We start from the raw sequence: 11,864 nt of genomic DNA on the forward strand, positions 1-11,864 counted from the left end.
CTTTGGGAGAAAAAAGAAAGAAAGAAAAAGAAAACTCTTGTAACAAATATACATAGCTAAGCAAAACAAATTCCAACATTGGCCATATCTAAAAAAAAGTCACATTCTGCATCTTCAGTCAGTCAATAAACATTTATTTTTTTTTCAAGGGTTACAAATGTCATCTATCCTTGTAAGGATGTAAACAGTTTGCCCTTATTAATAACATGTTGTTTCTTTCTATCCCATTTACCTTTTTATGTCTCTCTTGAGTCTTGTATTTGAAGATCAAATTTTCTGTTGAGCTCTGGTCTTTTTATCAGGAAGGTTTGGAAGTCCCCTATTTCGTTGAATATCCATCTCCTCCCCTGAAAGATCATGATCATTTTCACTGGGTAGTTGATCCTTGGTTGTAATTCAAGCTCCTTTGCCTTATGGAATATCATGTTCCATGCCCTACAGTCTTTTAATGTAGAAGCTGCAAGGTCCTGTGTAATCCTGACTGTGGTTCCATGACATTTAAATTGTTTCTTTCTGGCTGCTTGCAGTATTTTCTCTTTGACTTGGTAATTTTGGAATTTGACTACTATATTCCTTGGCGTTTTCAATTTGGGATCTCTTTCAGGAAGTGATCGGTGGATTCTTTCTATGGCTATTTTACCTTCTAGTTCTAGGACCTCAGGGCAGTTTTCCTTGATGATTTCCTGAAAGATGCTGCCCAGGATCTTTTTTTAATTGTGATTTTCAGGTATACCAATAATTTTAAAATTGTCTCTCCTGGATCTGATGCAATTTAGGGGTTCAGGGGTGCTGGGACCCCAATATCACAACACACAGGTCCTGCCCAATTCTACCCAAGCCTCCTTTTAGTCAAAGACAGGGTTTATTAGAACATCCATCATATTGGGCAGACTTTCAAGGAGTCTGAACATTAGTAAGCTATTGGCTAGATTTTAAGAATCTAAGCCAATAAACATTTATTAAATGTCTACTTACATGCCAGGCTCTATGCTGCTTGCTGGGGATACAAAGAAAGGGAAAAGACAGTCCCTGCTGTCAAGGAGCTCACAGTCTAATGGATGAGACAAATGCAAACATCTATATACACATAAGATTTTGTGTATAGATATAGGTACACACACGATAAATTGGAAAGAACAAAGAACAAAGGCATTAGAATGAAGGAGAATGAGGAAAGGCTCACCTTAGAACGTGAGATTTTAAGTGGGTCTTGAAGGAAATCTTCAATCCATCACCCTTCTGTCAAGAAGGTGACAAAGGTCACTTGTCATAACCTTTGGTAATGACTTCAAGGTAAAGGAGCTCAAGGTGGGTAGCACGTTTCATCACTAGCACTCTATCGTGATTGAGCCTATGATTCTTTTTTAATAGTATTTTATTTTTTCCAATTACATATAAAGACAATTTTTAACATTCCTTTTTTTTAAATAAAATTTTGAGTTCCAAATTTTCTCCCTCCCTCCCTAAGCAATTTGATATAGGTTATACATGTGCAATCATGTAAAATATATTTCCATATTAATCATATTGTGAAAGAAGAAACAGTTTGTAAAAAAATTTAGTTTGCAAAAGGAAAAAATTTTTTAAAAAAAGTGAAAATAGTATCGATGTTCATTCAGACTCTATAGTTCTTTCTATGGATGTGGATAGCATTTTCCATCATGAGTCTTTTGGAATTGTCTTTGTATACAATTTGTCATTGCATTGCTGAGAAGAGCCAAGTCTATCAAAGTTGATCATTGCACAATGTTGCTGTTATTGTGTACAGTGTTCTCCTGGTTCTGCTCAGTTCACTCACCATCAGTTCGTGTAAGTCTTTCCAGGTTTTTCTGAAATCTGCCTGCTCATCATTTCTTATAGCACAATTGCATTCCATTACATTCATATACCACAACTTGTTCAGCCATTCCCCAGTCGACGGGCATCCATTCAGTTACCAATTCTTTGCCACCACCAAAAGAGCTGCTACAAATATTTTTGTGCATGTGAGTCGTTTTCACTTTTTTTATGATCCCTTTGGGATACAGACCTAGAAGTGTTATTGCTGGGACAAAGGGCATGCAGTTTGATTGCCCTTTGGACATCCTTTCAAATTTGAGCCCATGATTCTTGAGGGCAAGGACCTTTTGTCTTTGTATCCAGGAAGTCCAGGAGGTGGAGGTGAGAAGAAAAGGATTCTAGGCAATGTGTAATGACCAATGCAAAGGCACACACAGAGAAAGGTGAGTGTCCTGTGTGGAGAAAAGGGAGAAGACCTGTTTGGCTAGATGACAGTGTGCAAGGGAGTAAGGTCCGTTGATGATGGAAAGCTAAGTTGGGGGAGGTTGTGATGGACTGACTTTACAAGCACAACAGACAAGTTTCTATTGCACCCGTTGATTAAAGGAATGACAGAGAGATGTGTGCTTAAGAAAAATGAATTTGGTAGCAGTATGTAGGATGGACTAGAGTGGGAAGAGACCTGCAGGCCGGTTTTCAAAGAAGCAGAGCAATTAGAGACCAAATTGCCAACATTCACTAGATTCTGGAGAAAACAAGGAAATTCCAGAAAAATATCAACTTCTGCTTCATTGACTATACTAAAGCCTTGGACTGTGTGGATTACAACAAAATATGGTAAGCCCTCAAGGAGATGGGAGTGCCAACTCATCTTCCTTGTCTCCTGAGGAATTTATATGCTGGCCAAGAAACAACAATTAAAACCGACCGTGGAACAACTGATGGTTTAAGATTGAGAACGGATCACGACAGGCTGTATATTGTTGCCTTATTTAACTTTTGTGAAGAGTGCATCATGAGAAATGCCACACTGGACGAATCGAAAGCTAGAATTAAGATTGCTGGAAGAAATAGCAACAATCTCAAGTATGCAGATGATACCATTCTGATGGCAGAAACTGAAAAGGAATTAAGCATCTTGATGATGGTGTCTTGGAGCGTGTAAAAACTGGCTTGAAGCTTAACGTTAAAAAAAGAAAAACAATCTTAGCAACTGGAGACTGTACTAAGTGCGGCAAAAGAAAGGCAAAAACAATCTTTGCTCTCAAGGAACTCACATTCTAATGGGGGGGTCCAGCACATAGCATGTAAATAATTAGGTAAGTATAAAACATACAGAGAGAGTGGATGGAAGGTGATCTCAGAAGGGGGAGGAGATGGGAGAAGTAGTGAGGTTTGAAATGAGTTTTCAAAGAAGTAGGGGCAGCTATGTGGCACAGTGGGTAGAGCACCAGCCCTGGAGTCCGGAGGTCCTGAGTTCAAATACAGCCTCAAATGCTTACTAGCTGTGTGACCCTGGGCAAGTCACTTAACTCCATTGCCTCAAAAAATGAAATAAAAGAAGTCAGAGAAGCTCAGGGGTGGGGATAAGGAAGTGGAGCGTTCCACCACTACCAGTACAAAGCTGTGGAGATGGAAGATGGAGGGAGGGTCCTATTAGAACAACAAATTAGCCTGTGTAGCATACATGAAGCAGAGTATTGTGTAAAAAGGCTGCAAAGGTAGGAAGAGATCAAGTTATAAGAATCTTGAGAGGCCAAACAGAGCGGCTCCCCTTCAAAACCTACGTTGCTAATGAAAGAGAAATTCCCTCTCCTAGGCCCACAACAATCTAGTTGAAATCTCCCAAGGCTTAGTTTAAAAAAAAAAAATTTTTCAGGGGCATAGTTAATTTATTTGTTCAGCTAACCTGAGTTGTGTCCTTTACTCAATCAGAGAGATGTTCATTCTTTATAAAGGGATCATAGGATTCTAGGCTTGTTAACACATTAAAACCTCATCATTTGTGATGACATTCCATGATGATATCAACTAAGCTGAGGGAAGGGGAGCAGTGGAGAAATCCTACCCCACGTAACTTACACTACCCATCCACTGAGTAACTCCTGTGACTGTCCCTTCTTCCTACCTTCTTTTTATTTATTTATTTATTTTTTTTCTTCCTCTCTTCTTAAAATCCTTCCTCAAAACCAGCTTCTTCCAATGGCCCTTTCATGGACCCTTTGAGGTCCCTGAAGAAAACAAGTGATGCATATAGAACCATAAATTTGGAGTATAAGTCAGAGGATGTGGCTTCTAGTCAGTCCTGCCGCACCCTAAGTGACCCCTCTAAATTTGATGTTGTTTCCTCATCTGAAAAATGAGAGGGGTGGAGAAACTGGTACCATTCATTCATACATTCATGTATTCAATAGACATTTACTGAGGATCTGTTATGTGCAAAGTGCGTGAAATACAAAGCTGTGCAGGAACCTACAATCAAGTAATCTGAGATAAGACAAGCCCAATGAAAGACATAAGGGGGACATGATTATTTTTTTCAAAAATTTCTATCTGAATTGGTTTGCAAGTTTCTTTGTACCCAGTATTTTAGGCTTTGGTTTACTTCTTTCATTCCTCAGGTGAAACTTTCCCTAGATCCTTCAATTATGACATGCTATCCTGGTTACCCTCTCCTGGACCTAATCCAGTTTGTTAGTGTCTTTTAAGATACAGTGGCCAGGAGCAGCTAGGTGGTATAGTGGATAGAGCACTGGCCCTGGAGTCAGGAGGACCTGAGTTCAAATGTGGCCTGAGACCAAACACTTGATGCTTACTAGCTGTGTGACCCTGGGCAAGTCACTTACCCCCAATTGCCTTTAAAAAAAAAATGGCAGTGGCCAGCTCTATTGTATTGTTGGTTCTCCATTATGAGCTTTTCATAGAGCAGTGTGGCAATATACAATGAGTCACAATACTTTCATTACTAAGGTTATATCCTGAGTATGATAAAGGGGAAATTCATGTCTACATGAATTTTAGCAAGTGCTTGTTTTTTGGCAATAGCAAGAAGAAAGGAAGGAAGGAAGGAAGAAAGAAAGAAGGAAAGAAAGAAAAGGAAGGAAGAAAGAAAAAAGGAAGGAAGAAAGAAAGAAAAGAAGGAAGGAAGGAAGAAAGAAAGAAAAGAAGGAAGGAAGGAAGGAAGAACTTATGTGTCCAACAAGTTTTTGGTGTCTCATTTCATACCACTAAATAATATTTTCCAAAACATTTTTTGCCATCCTCCCTCATACCCACTATCAAATTGACCTTGTCAAATATAAGAATTGACTTAACTTGGAGGAGAGAGTGAGGAGGTCAGGCATTCCACAACTACCATACAAAGGTGTGGAAATGAGAAATGGAGGGTCCCATTAGAAAAACAGCAAGTCAGTCAGTGTAGTGAAACTTTTCAACTTCTTTTCTCCCTGGGTTCTGTCTCAGTGTCCATTTCAAATTCCTCTTTCTGTTTAAAAAAATTTTTTTTAAATACCAATCCTCTTTTTTTCAGAGGTTCATACTTTCTGTCTCCGTCTGTATATGTCTATTACTCTGGGACCTCTCTATCTCCCTAAATCAATCAGACCTAGAAAAATGTCTCATGCAGATTTTTTTTTGGATTTCCTGAACAGGAGTTCGTGTGGTATGTTTTCTAGAACTTTTTGGAGGAGCTAGGAAAGTGGGATCTCGATATGATGTATTTCTTTGTTATTCTACCACTCACACAGTCACCATCCTAATTCAGACCCTTAATAACTCATCTGTCATCACACCAATCCAATGTTCATATAGCTGACAAAGTGATTTGCCTAAAATGCAGGTCTAATCATGTCACATCCTTTCACAGGTGTGCTGGAGCCAGTTCAAACTGGCTCTCAATAGCTGATTGTTAAATTTTCAGTTCAAGCATTACACCTTGGGATCCCCAAACTATAAATCAGGGCTTGATTTATTGTTCCACTGTTGCCCAGACTTAAGAAAATGTTTAGAATTCAGATTAAGCTTAAAAGTGTATTGGTGAATACTTTTTGGAGAGCCAGTTGTTGAATATTTGCTGGCACATCCCTGTCTCCTGCTTAATAAACTGTGGTGGTTTTCTGTTATGCCTAGAATCATACTGGGTACTAAAATTTCTTCATGGCCCCTTCTGCTTTTTCAGCCTTCTTACATACTGGTGTTCTCCAGCCGTATTGGCCAACTTGCTGTTCTGGACATACAAGATAAGGAGTTCAAATCAGGATTCAGACACTTAATAGCTATGTGACCCTTGACAAGTCACTTAACCTCTGTCTGCCTCAGTTTTGTCATCTGTAAAGTAGGTATAATAATAGTACCTCTCTTCCCAGGGTTGTGAGATTAAATGAGATAATATTTGTTAAGCTCTTACACAATGCCTGGCACAAAGAAATAGGTCTCCACATAGTAGGCACTTGATAGATAATAGACTTTTTTTTTTAGGCAATTGGGGTTAAGTGACTTACCCCCAGGGTCACACAGCTAGTAAGTGTCAAGTGTCTGCTCTGAGGTCGGATTTGAACTCAGGTCCTCCTGACCCCAGGGGCCAGTGCTCTATCCACTGAGCCACCTAGCTGCCCTTATGATACACATTTAATAAATGCTTTTCCCCTTCCCTTTCTCCTATCTTTGTTTCCTTATATTGTCTATCTCCCATGTCTGGAATGAACCAGACGAGCAATGAATGGGGTGTGCAATCTGCACCCTTGAAGGGAAAAGGATACTTACATCCATGAGAGATTGTAGGTCCATTGAAGTATCAAAGAGGTTAATTGTTAATTAGAAGAAGTTAATTGTTAGATTTATGACAATTAAAAGAAAATATAGTGCCCAGAAGTGAAAACAGTACTCCAGATAAGCTCAGTGACCATCTCAGAGTACAACAGGACTATCACCTCCCTCATTAGTGGGATATTTGTTGTTCAGTCATTTAGTTGTATTGGAATCTTTGTGACCCTGTGGACCATACTGTCCATGGGGTTTTCTTGGCAAGGATACTAGAGTGGCTTCCCATTTCCTTCTACGGGGACACTAGATTTTAATTAATGCAGTTTTTGGGATAGACCATATACTGTGATGCTGTACAAATAATACATTTTATACTAAAAACGATGATTACTTAAAAGAAAATAGATGTGACCCAGCAAAACCACAGTTTGGCAGTTGTCACTGGTACAAGACAGTTGAAAAACCAGGCAGAAGGCTTCCAGCATCTACAGGAAATAGGTATTAGGGTCCATGTGCTGCAGCAGAATGAGAGGAAGGTTAGGTTAGCAGGCTGGCTGATCCTGGAGGCAGGGAGGGAGAAGGGGAAGAAAGGAGAGGGAAAAGGAGGAGAACAGAGCGGACAGATAGAGGAAGGCTGGGAGCTCACGATAAGAAAAACTCCAGAAGAAATGCTTGCTGTTTAGAGCCCAGGGAACGGGGGTGACCAAATTCTGGTGAATTGCCATCGTTGCTCTGAAAAAAACAAAAGACTAAAATGTGGTTCCAAGATAAGGAATTTATAGTGGATTTGAAAGGCAGTACAGTGCAGTGGAAAGAGTATCTGAATCCTGATGGGCATATCCCCTCTTCTCCCAGAGCCTTGTTTTCCTCATTTGTAAAAATGGAGGTGATAGTACTTGAAATACCCACTCTATTGGCTTGTTAGTTTTTTTTGTTTGTTTATCTGTTTTTGGAGACAAGTAGGATTAAGTGACTTGCCCAGGATCACGCAGCTAGTAAGCCTCTGAGATTGGATTTGAGCTCAGGTCCTCCAGACTCCAGGGCTGATGCTCTCTAGCTGCCTCTTTGATTTCATATTCTACTGTGTGACTTTGGGCAAGTCAATTCACCCTCTCTCTACCTCAATTTTTTTTCAATTGTAAAATAATCTTAACTATCTACCTTACAGCTAGTTGGTGCAATGGATAGATTGCTGGGCCTACAGTGAGGAAGACTCATCTTCTTGAGTTCAAATCTGCCTTTAGACACCCTTACTACCTGTGTAAGCAAGTCACTTAACCCTGTTTGCCTCAGTTCCTCATCTGCAAAATGAGTTGGAGAAGGAAATGGCGAACCACTCCAGTATCTTTGCCAAGAAAACCCCAAATGGGGTCATGAAGAGTTAGACACGACTGAATATCAACCTTACAAGGTTTGTTATCAAGAGAGTAGGTTGTAGGGAGCAGTTAGGTGGCTGCTCGGTGGCGCAGTGGATAGAGTACCAGCCCTGGAGTCAGGAGGACTGGAGTTCAAATTCGACCCAGACACTTGACTGACTGTGTGACCCTGGGCAAGTCACTTAACCCCATTGCCTAGCAAAAAAACAAAAAAAAAGAGAGTAGGTTGTGAACCTTAAAGGGTTAGATGTAAAATACAATTAGGAGGTAGAATATGAAAGGGTAAATAGAAACTCTAGTTGTGAAGAGGATGTTTTGTAATATATAAAAGAGGTTTATATGTTAAAAAAAATTTATTAAGGAAGTTCAGGATCAATTTGATGAGTATCTTCTCATTCAACTATTTAATCAACTTGATGAGATTAGAGGGAATGTGTCTTTGTCTAAATGTGCCTTTCATGAAGGTAAATCTTATTCTGGGGACACAGGGAACGCCTCTAATTGGTTGCCATGATTGGACTGACTCCAAGATAGCACGTCAGGAATTCTCAAACTTTTTGGCCTCAAGATCCCTTCACATTTTTAAAAAGTTGTTGAGGACCCCAAAGAGCTTTTGCTTATGTGGGTTATAACTTTATATTAATTGTATTACAAATTAAAACTGATAAAAATTGTACATATTTATTAGTTCATTTAAAATATTTATTAATCCATTTAAAAACAATAGCAAAGCCATTATATGTTAACATATTTTAATGAAAAGTAAATATATTTTCCAGAACAAGAAAATTAGTGAGAAGAGTGGCATTGTTTTACATATCTTTGCATATCTCTTTAATGTCTAGCTTAATAGAAGACAGCAGGATTGTCACATTTGCTACTGCATTCAATCTATTTCGATATGTTGCTGTGTGGTTGAAATGTTTGATGAAAATCTGGCCTTACACAGATAGGTACTTGGACAAGGGAGGAGTATTTAAATAAACAAATATTGTCTTAGTATTATTATTAAAAAAATAGGTTTGACTTTGTGGACCCTCTGAAAGGTTGAGACTCCCACCCGTCCTTGGACCACACTTTGAGAACCCCTGTAGACCTCTGCCTCCCCACGCCCCCACCCCAGAGCCAATGGAGAAGGACTCTTGTTGGAAGAGCAATCCAACATTCTGGCTATACAAGCTGGACACTGACCCAATTCTGTTCTAGTGCATGCTGGGGAGTTTTCCTTCCCTGCTAGGCTTGGGTGGAACTCCTCCGTGGTCAGGACTTTCCCCAGCCACTCCAGCAATTCCTGTCTCAGGTGGGAAGGGTGAGTTGTAGGCTAAGTGATCCCCACCTACCCTGGCCCGGGTCCCTGTCTCAGGATCAACCTCACATTCAGGACTGGGAGGAGGAGAGAATAATACCTCAGCTAGGCAAACGGGGGAAGGGAGTGTGAGCTTTGGAGAAGAGGACCACCCATGTGACTCTTGCCAATGGAAAACTCCAGCCAAGTTAGGAAGGAAAGGGGGAAGTAGGATGGCACCTTTCTCCATGATATGACTATGAGTTGCTCACCTAGTGCAGATGGAAAGTGAATGGAAAGTAATTTTTTTAATTTTTTTAAATTATTTTGCATTATCAACAATCACTTCCATAAGCTTTTGAGTTTTAAATTTTTCTCCCCCTCCCTCCCCACCACTCTCCACAAGTTGGCAAGCAATCTGATATAGGCTATACATATACATTCCTATTAAACATATTTTCACATTAGTGATGTTGTAAGTAAGAATTAGAACCAATAGGAGGAATCACCAGAAAGAGGAAACACAACTCAACAGAACAAAAAAAAAAAGTAAATAGTATGCTTTGATCTGCATTCACACTCCATAGTTCTTTCTTTGGATGTGGATAGCATTTTCCATCATGAGGCCTTTAGAGATGTCTGAGATCCTTGCATTGCTGAGAAGGACTACGTCTATCAACAGTAGTCATTGCACATTGTTACTGTGTACAACATTCTCCTGGTTCTGCTCACTTCACTCAGCATCAAACCATACAAGTCTTTCCAGGTTTATCTGAAGTCTGCCTATTTATCATTTCTTACAGCACAATAATATTCCATTACATTCATATATCACATTCACAGATATGATTACTATCTGTGTCTTTCTCTCCATCCTTTCCCCCCTTTCATGCTTTTCTTTCTCCTTTTCCTTCCTCCTAGTGTTTTGCTTTTGACCACACCTCCCTCAGTCCCGCCTCCCTCAGTCCCGCCTCCCTTCTATTAGCCCCCATTCCTTTCCTTCCCCTTTACCCTTACTACTATCTCCCTTCCCTTTTCTTTCCCCTTTCCCCCTCCTACTGCCCATAGGGCAAGTTAGATTTTTTTTTTTTGCTTTTTGATAAGGCAATAGGGATTAAGTGACTTGCCTAGGGTCACACAACTAGTTAGTGTCAAGTGTCTGAGGCTACATTTGAACTCAGGTCCTCCTGATTCCAAGGCCACAGCTCTATCAAGGCCAGAGCTCACCATCTAGCTGCCCCTGCAAGTTAGATTCCTATACCTACCCGATTATGTTATTCCTTTCTTGAGCCAAATATGATGAGAGTAAGGCTCAAACAATGCTTATCTCCTTCCCTTCTTTCCCTCTGCTGTAATAGGTTTTTGTGCCTTTTCCTGTAATGTAATTTACCGTTGTCTGCTTCCTTTTTTACTTTTCTCTCAGTACATTTTCTTAGATCAGATTAATCCACTTACTTGGATCCATTTAACCCACTTGATTTTTTTTATCATTTTATTTTTTTTATCATTACATCAAAGTCAATTTATACCCACCCCCTTTATGTATACCCCTTTAACATGGTATAATAACAATATAGTTCTCAAGAATTACTAGTGTCATCTTCCCAGTTTGTCCTTATTAATAACATGATGTTTCTTTCTGTCCCATTTACCTTGTCATGTCTGTCTTGAGTCTTGTATTTGAAGATCAAATTTTCTGTTGAGTTCTGGTCTTTTTATCAGGAAGGTTTGAAAGTCCCCTATTTCGTTGAATATCCATCTCTGCCCCTGAAAGATCATGCTCATTTTCGCTGGGTAGTTGATCCTTGGTGGTAATCCAAGCTCCTTTGCCTTACTGAATATCATATTCCATAGAGAGTAATTTTTAAATATTATCTTTATTTTCCATGGGGAGCCTAATGAATCTAATGGGCTATTCCAGCATTGCATGTTTCTGTATTTGTTTTTGTTGTTCATTCTTTTTGACTCTTAATGACTCCATTTCTTGGCAAAGATACTGAAGTGATTTACCATTTTCTTCTCCAGCTCAACTTACAGATGAGGAGACGGATAAACAGGGCTAAGTGACTTGCCCACGGTCACACTGCTGGTAAGTGTCTGAAGTAAAATTTGAACTCAGGCCTTCCTGACTCCCATGTTCTATCTATGGCACCACCTAGCTGCTCCTCTGTATTTGTTTAGGGACTCCATTTTCTGTGGTAGATGAAATAAAAGTAGTACAGTACCTGGTATCCATATTGTGCATTGAGTATCTTTTTGAAGAGTTGAGAACCCTATCACCCACATTTGGGGAAACCTAGACAGGAACTTATACCTAAGCTCTACTTTGGAAGATTTTACAGGACTAACCCCGGGTAGGGGCAATGAGCCTAAGAAGAGACACCGACCCTTTGAAGGCAAACCCCAGGGGATCTAGCTGTCCCTGTGAGTCCAGGGTCCTTGGGGAAAGAGGGTGTTGGAAGCCAGCCACAGCAGGGCAATGGAAATAACACTAGACTGGGTGTCAGGAGATCTGGGTTTTAATTGTATTATAACCTTTCCCATTCCGGGCCTTGGTTTCCTCATGTGCAAAATCAGGAGATAGGACTGGATGATCTTTAAAGTCCTCATGAAATCAAACGCTCTTAAATTCTACCATTCTAGGCTAGAACCCCCGACTTGGA

The sequence above is a fragment of the Vombatus ursinus genome, unplaced genomic scaffold, assembly GCF_900497805.2.
Source record: "Vombatus ursinus unplaced genomic scaffold, bare-nosed wombat genome assembly UNPS02014793.1, whole genome shotgun sequence".
Classification (NCBI taxonomy): domain Eukaryota; kingdom Metazoa; phylum Chordata; class Mammalia; order Diprotodontia; family Vombatidae; genus Vombatus; species Vombatus ursinus.